The sequence below is a fragment of the Limulus polyphemus genome, unplaced genomic scaffold, assembly GCF_000517525.1.
Source record: "Limulus polyphemus unplaced genomic scaffold, Limulus_polyphemus-2.1.2 Scaffold241, whole genome shotgun sequence".
Lineage (NCBI taxonomy): Eukaryota > Metazoa > Arthropoda > Merostomata > Xiphosura > Limulidae > Limulus > Limulus polyphemus.
The window spans coordinates 131,034-141,455 of record NW_013665851.1 but is presented as its reverse complement, the minus strand read 5'-3'; positions in this window follow the sequence as shown (position 1 = coordinate 141,455).

The window sequence follows — 10,422 nt, the reverse complement described above, 5'->3', positions numbered from 1 at the left end:
AAAACCCAGACTTTGACTTTATTGATATACGGGTGTACATTGTAACTTTTGTAAAACCCAGACTTTGACTTTATTGATATACGGGTGTACATTGTAACTTTTGTAAAACCCAGACTTTGACTTTATTGATATAAGGGTGTACGTTGTAACTTTTGTAAAACCCAGACTTTGACTTTATTGATATACAGGTGTACATTGTAGAAACTCTAAAATACTTCAGATGCCTAACAAGAAAATCGAGAAATTCGTATATTCTCGAAACTACATTAAAAATGTAATAATGCTAATAAGAAAACTGCTTTCACTATTACTTTAATCAATGAAAAAATATTAGCTATACATAGTTTGGGATATACTGAATGCTTTACTTTCTTGACTGAAAAAGAGTTAAATGTTAAATGAACTGAATGTTGTACGCAGTATTAAGCTGTTAGTAGACCGAAATCTAAAACAATTGCAAGCAGATAGTGCTGCCATCTATTGTTACATTTCTTAATAATTAGCAACTTAGTTGCTTAATATTTAAATAAATTTTAAGAAAATCTTTAAAAATGATTACGTTCACACAAGCATAAATTATAATTAATATTATAGTATCTTGTTATTTTGTTTCTCATTTCAACGTGTTCGTTTTGAAAACTCAGAAAAAATAACAAAACAAACTTTTTTTCATGACGCAGATGAAAGAGCAAACATACAACTTAACCTATACACCACCTAAACCAGATGTTCTAATGAAGAAACATTATGCTGGATTTGTGCTATAATGTAGTTGGGTACTAGTAATTAACTTCAGAAATGTGTATAAGTTTGTTTTTCATTTTAGGAACTCATTATCCGCTGACACAAATTCCAGTTTCAGAAGATGGAAAAAGAAACACCAGGATTAGTAGAACACATTCACTGGGCAAAGTAGGGTGTTTTTATTACAGGGAGTAAACTTTTCTGTAATAAGAAACACTAAGATTGTATGAAATTTCATTAGATGTGTTTTTACACAATTTAAGTTAGTTATCAGTTATAGTTTGTATATTGGGCCCCTAACTGCGCATACACACAAGCATGGAAAATACATACATATATCACGTAAGCTATACATGATAACACTACTGACATCTGTTTCATTTCGCGATATAAGTAATAAAATAACCTCTTGCACTTTTGGTGACGACTCAATTTATTTTAGCACTGGTAGCGTCCAACTATCAACTGCACCCCCCCCCCCCAGTGGCACAGCGGTATGTCTGCGGACTTACAACACTAGAAACCGGGTTTTGATATTCGTGGTGGGCGGAGCACAGATAGCTCATTGTGTAGCTTTATGTTTAACTACAAACAGACAGACTATCAACATTAAAAAATATTATTCCCTATTAAGTTTTTCTTTTGTTTCAGAATTTTACAACAAATTACACATAGGAAACCTGCATATAGCCTCTAATTTTGAACTGATACACGAGAGGGAAGGCAACTAGTAAACAGTACCAGTTTTGCTATTTAATAGTGGGCTTTTACTTTCACTCTTATAACGCACATACTGCCTTAAAATGTGGAGCGCTTATTTACGGCAACGGGTTGCAAGCCATGAACCCTCGGGTCACTATAAGCACCAGACCATGCTCTAACTAGGGTTGGCAATATCAATAAAATAATACAAAGGCTATGCAGTATCAAGCAAAGTATACATTAGAAATAAGGGGAAAAATTAAAGAAATCTATTTTAACTATTGAAAATATGGTTTCTTTTCTCAGCCATGTGACAATTTCTTTCTCTCTCTTTCTCCCCCAAAAATAGTCACTGTATCAATAAATAAAATCCTCTACTATTGTTTAATCTAGGAATATATTCTTCACAAATAAAGCAAAATATATGTTATTTACTATGAAGAACAGGTTTTATAACATATGAAATTTTAGAGAGTTTACATTATTTCATAAGGAGTAATAAGTGTAAATTCACATGCTATAGTTTTAGATCCGTGTGATATATATATTCAGTACATCACCAAGCTCGAAATAGTGTTTGTTTTATTTATATTCTAGATTTTGGTTGACTCGTAACGCTTTCGCAGCTTTAACGTTGTTCTTCATCAAACCTAATAAAAAAATAATGCATCGTACATAATATATATATAATCTTTAACAAAGTCGAATTATACATATATATATATATATATATATATATATACACCCCATTAAAAGTTACTAAAATCAATATATATATAATGATTATGTATTATATAAAATCCAGAAACAAATAAGACCTGGCTTTGGTTCTTACACCTTTTATTTATTTGACAAAGCCCTTTGAATCTTTGAAGGTGTAGTTTTGATAAAGTTGACTATATATGAATCTGAGTGGGACATATATTTTCAATTTTACCTTTGGTGAAAAAGAAAAGTACTTTGCAATATCACCATTAAACAGTTGGTCTGCTGTATACTATCAAATAATAATGATAATACCTACACACCTAAATTCATTTAGGTTACTAAATGGTGAGTTAAAGGAGACTAAAAAACTCATAAATGTTCTGTCACCAGCTGAATCATCCTTAACGTTACCATTACTCATCTAACCCTTCAAACCCTTAACATGACAACAAGAATTCAAGAAGTTGCATACAAAGTCAAAGACAATGAAGCTTCGGAATTAATACAGAGGAAATCAAACAAGCTAGTTCCAAAACCAAACATTATAAACCTAAATTTAATCCATCTAGAGGTAAAAATTAAAATATCAGCCCCAGACATTGTTATATTATCATACCACAAGGTACTTACAAAGGTGCCCCCCCACTGGCACAGCGGTTTCGATACCCGTGGTGGGCAGATCATAGATAGCTCATTGTGTAGCTTTGTGCCTAATTACAAACAAACAAACTTACAAAGATGATTTTTTGAAGTGTCGCCATCTATTGACTGATTAATAAACTCTCTAGTTCTATGTAAAATCAAAGAATGTATCATTTTACTGTTGTTGAGCTGAGCAATCCCATAAATAAATAAAAAGTCGTACGTCAGTAATACGCGATAAGAGAAAAAATGATTTAAATTAATTGTAAGAATGACAAGTTTACTTTTGTATTAAACCATAAAAGTTTGTTTGTTTGTCATTAAGCATAAAACTACACAATGGGCTATTTGTGCTCTGCCACGAGTATCGAAACCCGGATTCTAGCGTTGTAAGTCCGCAAACATACCGCTGTGCCACTGGGGGGCATCATAAAAAGTTGTTATTTATATATCTTTTTGCTACAATAAAAGTCTAGGAAAACAACACAATATAAAAGCTTAAGCGCTTTCACTGATAATGAATAAATTTCTGGACGTTTTTATGTTCATAATAATTTCTCCACACTCCGTGATGCTCTCTTACTTCGTAATGGATACTACAGTAAATTTTTTTATATTTTTTCGTGGGACGAAGGTAATTCATTTGGATTAATTATTGTATGATGAACGTGCCCTCACTAACTACTATATATAAAACTACTATTTTGCGATTTATAGAATGTTAAGTTTATTGGTAAAGACTCTCTTTAGGTACGGTCCAAGAAAATGCCAATTAAACCAGTGGGAAAACTTATATTTTCTTTCTTGTCGGCAGATGTCGCTCATGGAGGAAAACCGTACCAGCGTTTGGCAGTTATCAGTTACGTTAGTGTCGTTATGTTAAGTAGAATTGTTGCGAAAAGAATTGGCAACAAACTATGAAAACAAAACTGTTATTTCTTGTTAACATTTTGTTTTGTTTCTTAAATTTCGCGCTAAGTTTTACGAGGGTTAACTGCACTAACGTCACTAATTTTGAAACTATAGAGGGAAGGCAGTATGTCAACACCGGGCACTACGAACCATTAGGCTACTCTTGTAAGACCAAATAGTGTGATTTGACTTCCACTCTTATAACGCACCAGCGTTCCCAAAGTGCAGAACTCTTTATTTATTTATTTTTTTTGGCAACGGGGCTTGAATCAGGGAACTTCAGATCGGCGCGATAATCACTGGGCCTTACTCATCCCGTTAAAAATGGATGTGCTAATGTTGTTGTTTTTTAAATTGTTCATGGAAATCAGTAAATGTGGATGAAAAAAAGACAAAATTTAATTTTTATATACACAAGTGCAAAACAGGTATAGAGTGAATCAAAATTGGCCCTATAATCATGCAGTTAAAAAATATAAATGCAAATTCTTCGCGAAAAAACAAAAACAAAACAAATTAAAATTAAAAGAATGGTTTCCTATTTGGTCGTGTCTGCTGTTTGATTAATTTATTAATCCCCAGCATTTTCCATCTTTATTATTTACAAAAACTGGTGTTTCAACCAAAATCGTTATACGTATCAACTGTATATGACTTGATTAATCTAATATTTTATATTCTAAATTTTTAATAAATATCGTGGTTTTGGTGAAATTTATTTTAAGAATTTTGCTTTTCATTGCATATGTATTTCATGTGAACTATGTTAATAAATTTTGTTACCTTTTTTTTTGTTCTGAAGTTATAACAAAGCTTAATAAGGCTATCTGACGCTGTCCCCCATTTGGAAATATCGACCAGAGGCAAAGTAACCAATCACTGACCATCCAATTACTGTCACTCTTATAATATACCCACAGCTTAGAGTTCGGGGGATTTTTTCGTGGTGTTGCACAGATTCGAACTCTGATCGCCAGCTCAGCGATCCAGACCTTTTCTTTTTATTTTTATTTTGCGAATGGGATATTAATATCAGTTGCTCGTGTTGTGATATTAATATCAGTTGCTCGTGTTGTGATATTAATATCAGTTGCTCGTGCTGTGATATTAATAATTCTACATTCTGTCCAAATCATCGTTGACTCACTAAACATAATGTGATTACTATATATTCATAAGTTTAAAAGACCGCATTTAATGTCCAATACTGTAATTCAATAAAGGATTCGGCAAGTGGTTTTTTTAATAACTTGAGCCTACCAAGGTGTTGTTTTATCATTTTAATTTCTGTCCCCCTGATGGGACACCGGTAAGTTTACAGACTTACAGGACACTAAAATCCAGAGCTCAATTCCCTCTGGTGGACACACTACACAGATCATGATGGCTCTGCTATAAAACAAACAAATTTAGTTTCTTTTTGAAAGATGAAAATAAAAATTTTACACCAAGTTTTAAATTATCACAACAGTAGTGTAGGAAGCGGAAAGCCCGGGCCCCTCCACTTTTCAACCTGCCCTAGTAAAAATGAATCAAAATTAGGAAAATTATTGTCAGGAAAAGCAGGAGAATGCATAAAATTTAATCAAGTACCCAAGAGCTTTCAGAGTTCCAAAGCGTAAAGGGTGCGCCTGTGGCACCTTCCGTCGCTTCGCTCGGACAAATATACTTTTGATTTGGCTTCTACACCTCTGCCGAAACAGAATAAACACGAAAAGACTATAATTAGATGTTTAACAATGAGATGTAACAACGTTATAAAACATTACTTATGTATTTGATAGTTAACAATGAGATGTAACAACGTTATAAAACATTACTTATGTATTTGATAGTTAACAATGAGATGTAACAATGTTATAAAACATTACTTATGTATTTGATAGTTAACAATGAGATGTAACAATGTTATAAAACATTACTTATGTATTTGATATTTAATAATAACCTGTAATGAACAGGCCAATACCAATACAGATATTGTACTTTTTCAAACTGGTAGGTTTTCAATACTTGCGTTAGCTTGTCGAGTGTTAATGAATACATAAGTAATGTTTTATAACGTTGTTACATCTCATTGTTAAACATCAAATACATAAGTAATGTTTTATAACGTTGTTACATCTCATTGTTAACTATCAAATACATAAGTAATGTTTTATAACGTTGTTACATCTCATTGTTAAACATCAAATACATAAGTAATGTTCTAATAATGTTATTACAGGCTGTTATTAACTATCAAATACGTAAGTAATGTTTTATAACGTTGTTACATCTCATTGTTAACTATCAAATACATAAGTAATGTTTTATAACGTTGTTACATCTCATTGTTAACTATCAAATACATAAATAATGTTCTAATAATGTTATTAGAGGTTATTTGTAACTATCAAATACATAAGCGGAGTTCTTATAATGCTATTACAGTTCAAAACATGTCATACATAAAGTAAGATCTTATGATGATATTAAAGCTCATTACTAAAACATCCAATAAATAGATAGGGTTCTTATAACATTTTTACAACTCAATATTCAGCATTTAACACATAAGTATAGTGTTTTAATGTTGTTATATTCATTGTTAAGGATCTAATTGTTTAAAGAGTACTGAAATAATATAAACAGTGACTAAATAAGAATATTGTAATAATCATATGCTGTGGTGTAAGATGCATAAGCTGGCGAAATAAAAATCTCTTCTTCTAAGTGGTATATACTGCTTTGAAAATCTTACCAAATTCTTGTACATATATGTTCGGTGATAGAAAACGTTGACTTTTGAAACTGATTTAAAAAAAAAAAGAAGAGTAGACTGAAATTCCAAGTGTTATAATAATGGGTTTATTAATCTATATATTATATAATGATAATAACATATTGCTGTGCTCTATTCGGTTTCTAAATTCTTAGATTTCTACTAAGTCCGTTTTCAACGGTATCAGATAGTTTGGTCTTATTTCCACAGACCTGTCACTGTACATAGACGTTGACTTCGAAGATTATGTTTTAAGCAAACCAAAGTCAATGGAAGCTATAACGAAGGATTTGTCAGGTAGATGGTCCAAAGGAATTGATGAGATTCTTTTTTTTTTCTAGCTATCTTTTCATAATAATGGACTGTGATCTTGAGATGTGATTGAAAGTCTGTGAACTTGTGATTTCAAATCTTTCTAAGAGATGTGCCCAGCTTTTTCAGTCGGAAAGTATTCTTTCGTAACTTTGAGGATGAGGGCATTACTCTTGAGTGGCCTGGGGTGTGATTCTGGAGCCGTTTCTTTTGTGAACCTTTTGCTCCATGATCAAAATTTAAGACTCCTTTCTTCATTACGCTGTTTATTTACAAGCACGAGAAGAAAGAAACTGGGTAAAATAGTAATTGGTTAGAAATACAGGAAGAAAGAGACTAATAAAAAGGATCAGAAAGAGAGAAAGAGATCGCTAAGACTATTCTGGAATTAAGGTGTTCTAATGTGTAATTCTATATCGTTTAACAATATTGTTGAATTGAATGTTAAACAGAAGTGTTTTATTATCATTACGCAACTAAGATTAGGCTAGATCAAAAACCTTGTTGTTTTACAGATTTCGTCGTTTCTAATTTTGAGATTTTTTATGTGATTGGGAGAATTTAAGCATTACAAATTAAGATTATTAATATTTACTCATTAGTTCCCTATTCGACGTAATGAACAGTTTGCTGGCTTTAAATGTTACTCAAATATTTGATATTTCTTTATATTTATTATATTTTTTTATATTTGTGTAACATATAAACTTAATTCTTTTAAAAACCCAGTTCTTTCTTGGAACATGTTCTTCAACATTTATTTTTCTCCTATCTCACATTTTTTTCTATTCCTATTTTTACAGTCTATTGTCAACTATTTTATCCTTTGTAAATTATCCTGATGTAAATCACATATTTTATCTTATTCATTTAATCAGTATTTATTTCCTTTGATTTCATTCCTACATTTGAATCATTTTTATTTGACATTTTAAAATTTTACCGTTTTAAATAAATTGGTTTTACCCCTTCCCTTAAAATGTCTTTATAAATTTCATTGCACTTCAAATCTTTTGGCCCGGCATGGCCAGGTGGTTAGGATGCTCGACTCGCAATCTGGGGGTTGCGGGTTCGAATCCCTATCACACCAAACATGCCCACCCTTTTAGCCGTGGGGGCGTTATAATGTGACGGTCAATCCCACTATTCGTTGGTAAAAGAGTAGCCCAAGAGTTGGCGGTGGGTGGTGATGACTAGCTGCCTTCCCTCTAGTCTTACACTGCTAAATTAGGGACGGCTAGCGCAGATAGCCCTCGTGTAGCTTTGCGCGAAATTCAAAAACAAACAAACACACTTTTCAATTGTTTGATGGGTTTCTTCTTTAAGTTTTTCTAATTCTTCCCCCACTGTTCTACTTTTTTGTTCATTCAAATGTTTTTTATTTTCTAATCTCGATCTTTGGTCCATATAATCCTTTCGTCAGCTTCTTATTCCATTTTTTGATTTCAGTATAACCCATATTAGTTGATGGTGCATCTCTGTTTATTCCTCAATTTCGCTCTTCAAAGTTTCTTCATTTTCCTCCTTATTTACTATAATATAACCAATAACGTATTGTCTACTTGTTTCAAGCCCCCAGTGGCAAAGCGGTATGTCTGCGGACTTACAACGCTAGAATCCGGGTTTCGATACCCGTGGTGTGCAGAGCCCATATAGCTCATTGTGTAGCTTTGTGCTTAATTACAAACAAACAAACTTGTTTCAATATTTGTCCATTTCCGTTCTTCGCCGTATGCGTAAACTTATATTAGGGAAAGGACGCGGTTTGGTGGTGTGGTAGAATTATGGATTTCGGAACTGGTGAGAAGGGTTTGAATCGCATGCAAAATACTGCCTGCACTTTAAGTTGTGGGTGTATTACAAGGGTGACGTCAATCCCTTAGTGTGGATGGCGGGCGATAAAGTACTACTGACTGGTTATTTTCCCTCTGGTCGGTAGTTCAAAATTAGGGATGGCAAGAGTAGACTTAGTAGTTTTGCTATGAATAAAAACGTGAAATATAATATAATAAATAAATAAATAATAAATATAAACGTTTGAAGAAAACAGATTACATACGTCCACTGTAACATAGTTTCTTGTGGTGGCGTTTCACAGTTCAACAATATCTATGAGCCAAATATTTATATGCTAAATGTGTCAGTTGTGGCGCCATGGTTTACGTCTGCAGAGCATGTATTAACCCTACATATAAACTATTTTGTTTACTTTAAAACTGGCGCTCTTAGTAACAAACCTTTTATTTTCCTACACCAAAATAAAATAAAACAAACAATATCTTTAAAGGTTGAAATGAAGATTTTCTCTTGTACTTTTGGTGCCTGACGACACAAGGACTAATTGTTTTTCTTGAGAAATTGTCTTTCATCAAGAAAGGTTACAGTCACGTTGCAATCACGTAACTTTGATGACACGCGGCTGTTGCTAGGATATAAAAGTAAAATATGAAATAGTTTTACCAATGTAAATATTTTCAGAGCTGAATGGTTGATATTGTGTTTCCTAAGCTTTTATTTTAGTATTTTGTATAAAATATTTCAAACACGACACGAAAAGTTTGACTAAGAAATGTTTACATTATTAAGACTGTTCTTACATAAAATATACATAAATCCTAAGGCGTATTTTTATGAGCAAAATTCACAGAAAAAAGCTCAAACCTCATGAATTATCCGTTATCTTTGGAAATGTGTTGTATATTTTTCAGATAATCCATGCTCCCCAGTGGCACAGCGGTATGTCTGGGGACTTACAACGCTAGAAACCGGGTTTCAATACCCGTAATGGGCAGAGCACAGATAGCCTATTGTGTAGCTTTGTGCTTAACTTCAAACAAGCAAACAGATAATTCATAACATGAAGAGCCAGGATTGTATCCAGGCTCATACCGCGAGCTCGCCAGTGGCACAGCTGTATGTCTGCGGTGTTACAATGCCAGAAACTGGGTTTCGATATTCGTGGTGGGCAGAGTACAGATAGCCTATTGTGTAGCTTTGTGCTTAACTTAAAAAAAAAGAGCAAAAAACAAATCATACAAACTTTGGATTTCAGTGATGACGGCTGCAGATTAACAGCCGAAATGGAGATACGAAATCATTCGTATTTATTAATTTGAAAAAATTAATAACTGACTGATAATTAAACTTATGTGATTCTATAGGCTACTAACTATGGCAACGATATAAATTACCTCTACAGAAATCGGACTGCAAATATGGTGAAGAAAACATCTGTATAAGATGTGATAAAAACATAACTAAAAACAAAAGCAAATTAGACAGTCTGACTTCTAAGATAAAGTAACTTCAGAGTCCCTAGGTAAAGAAAAACAACAGGCCAAGTATCAAAAACAACGCTGTTTAGTGAGTTACTGAAACTTCTTTCAACAGCTCAGGCCCATTTAACGTTCTACTTCTTGAATGTATTGTTGTCCAAGTTAGTTTACTCCACTTTCACACTTCTTGTCTGAAACAATACTTTTAATTTCAGTTTCTGTCCAGACTGGCCTAATTTAATTTTTTTTACTCCTTGTTGTTCGAAATGGATTAAATCTGCATGACTTTCTTTGTGTTTCTCCAACAGATTAAGTCTCTTACCACGTGCGCTGTTAGAACTGGATTAAACAGATACTTTTCTT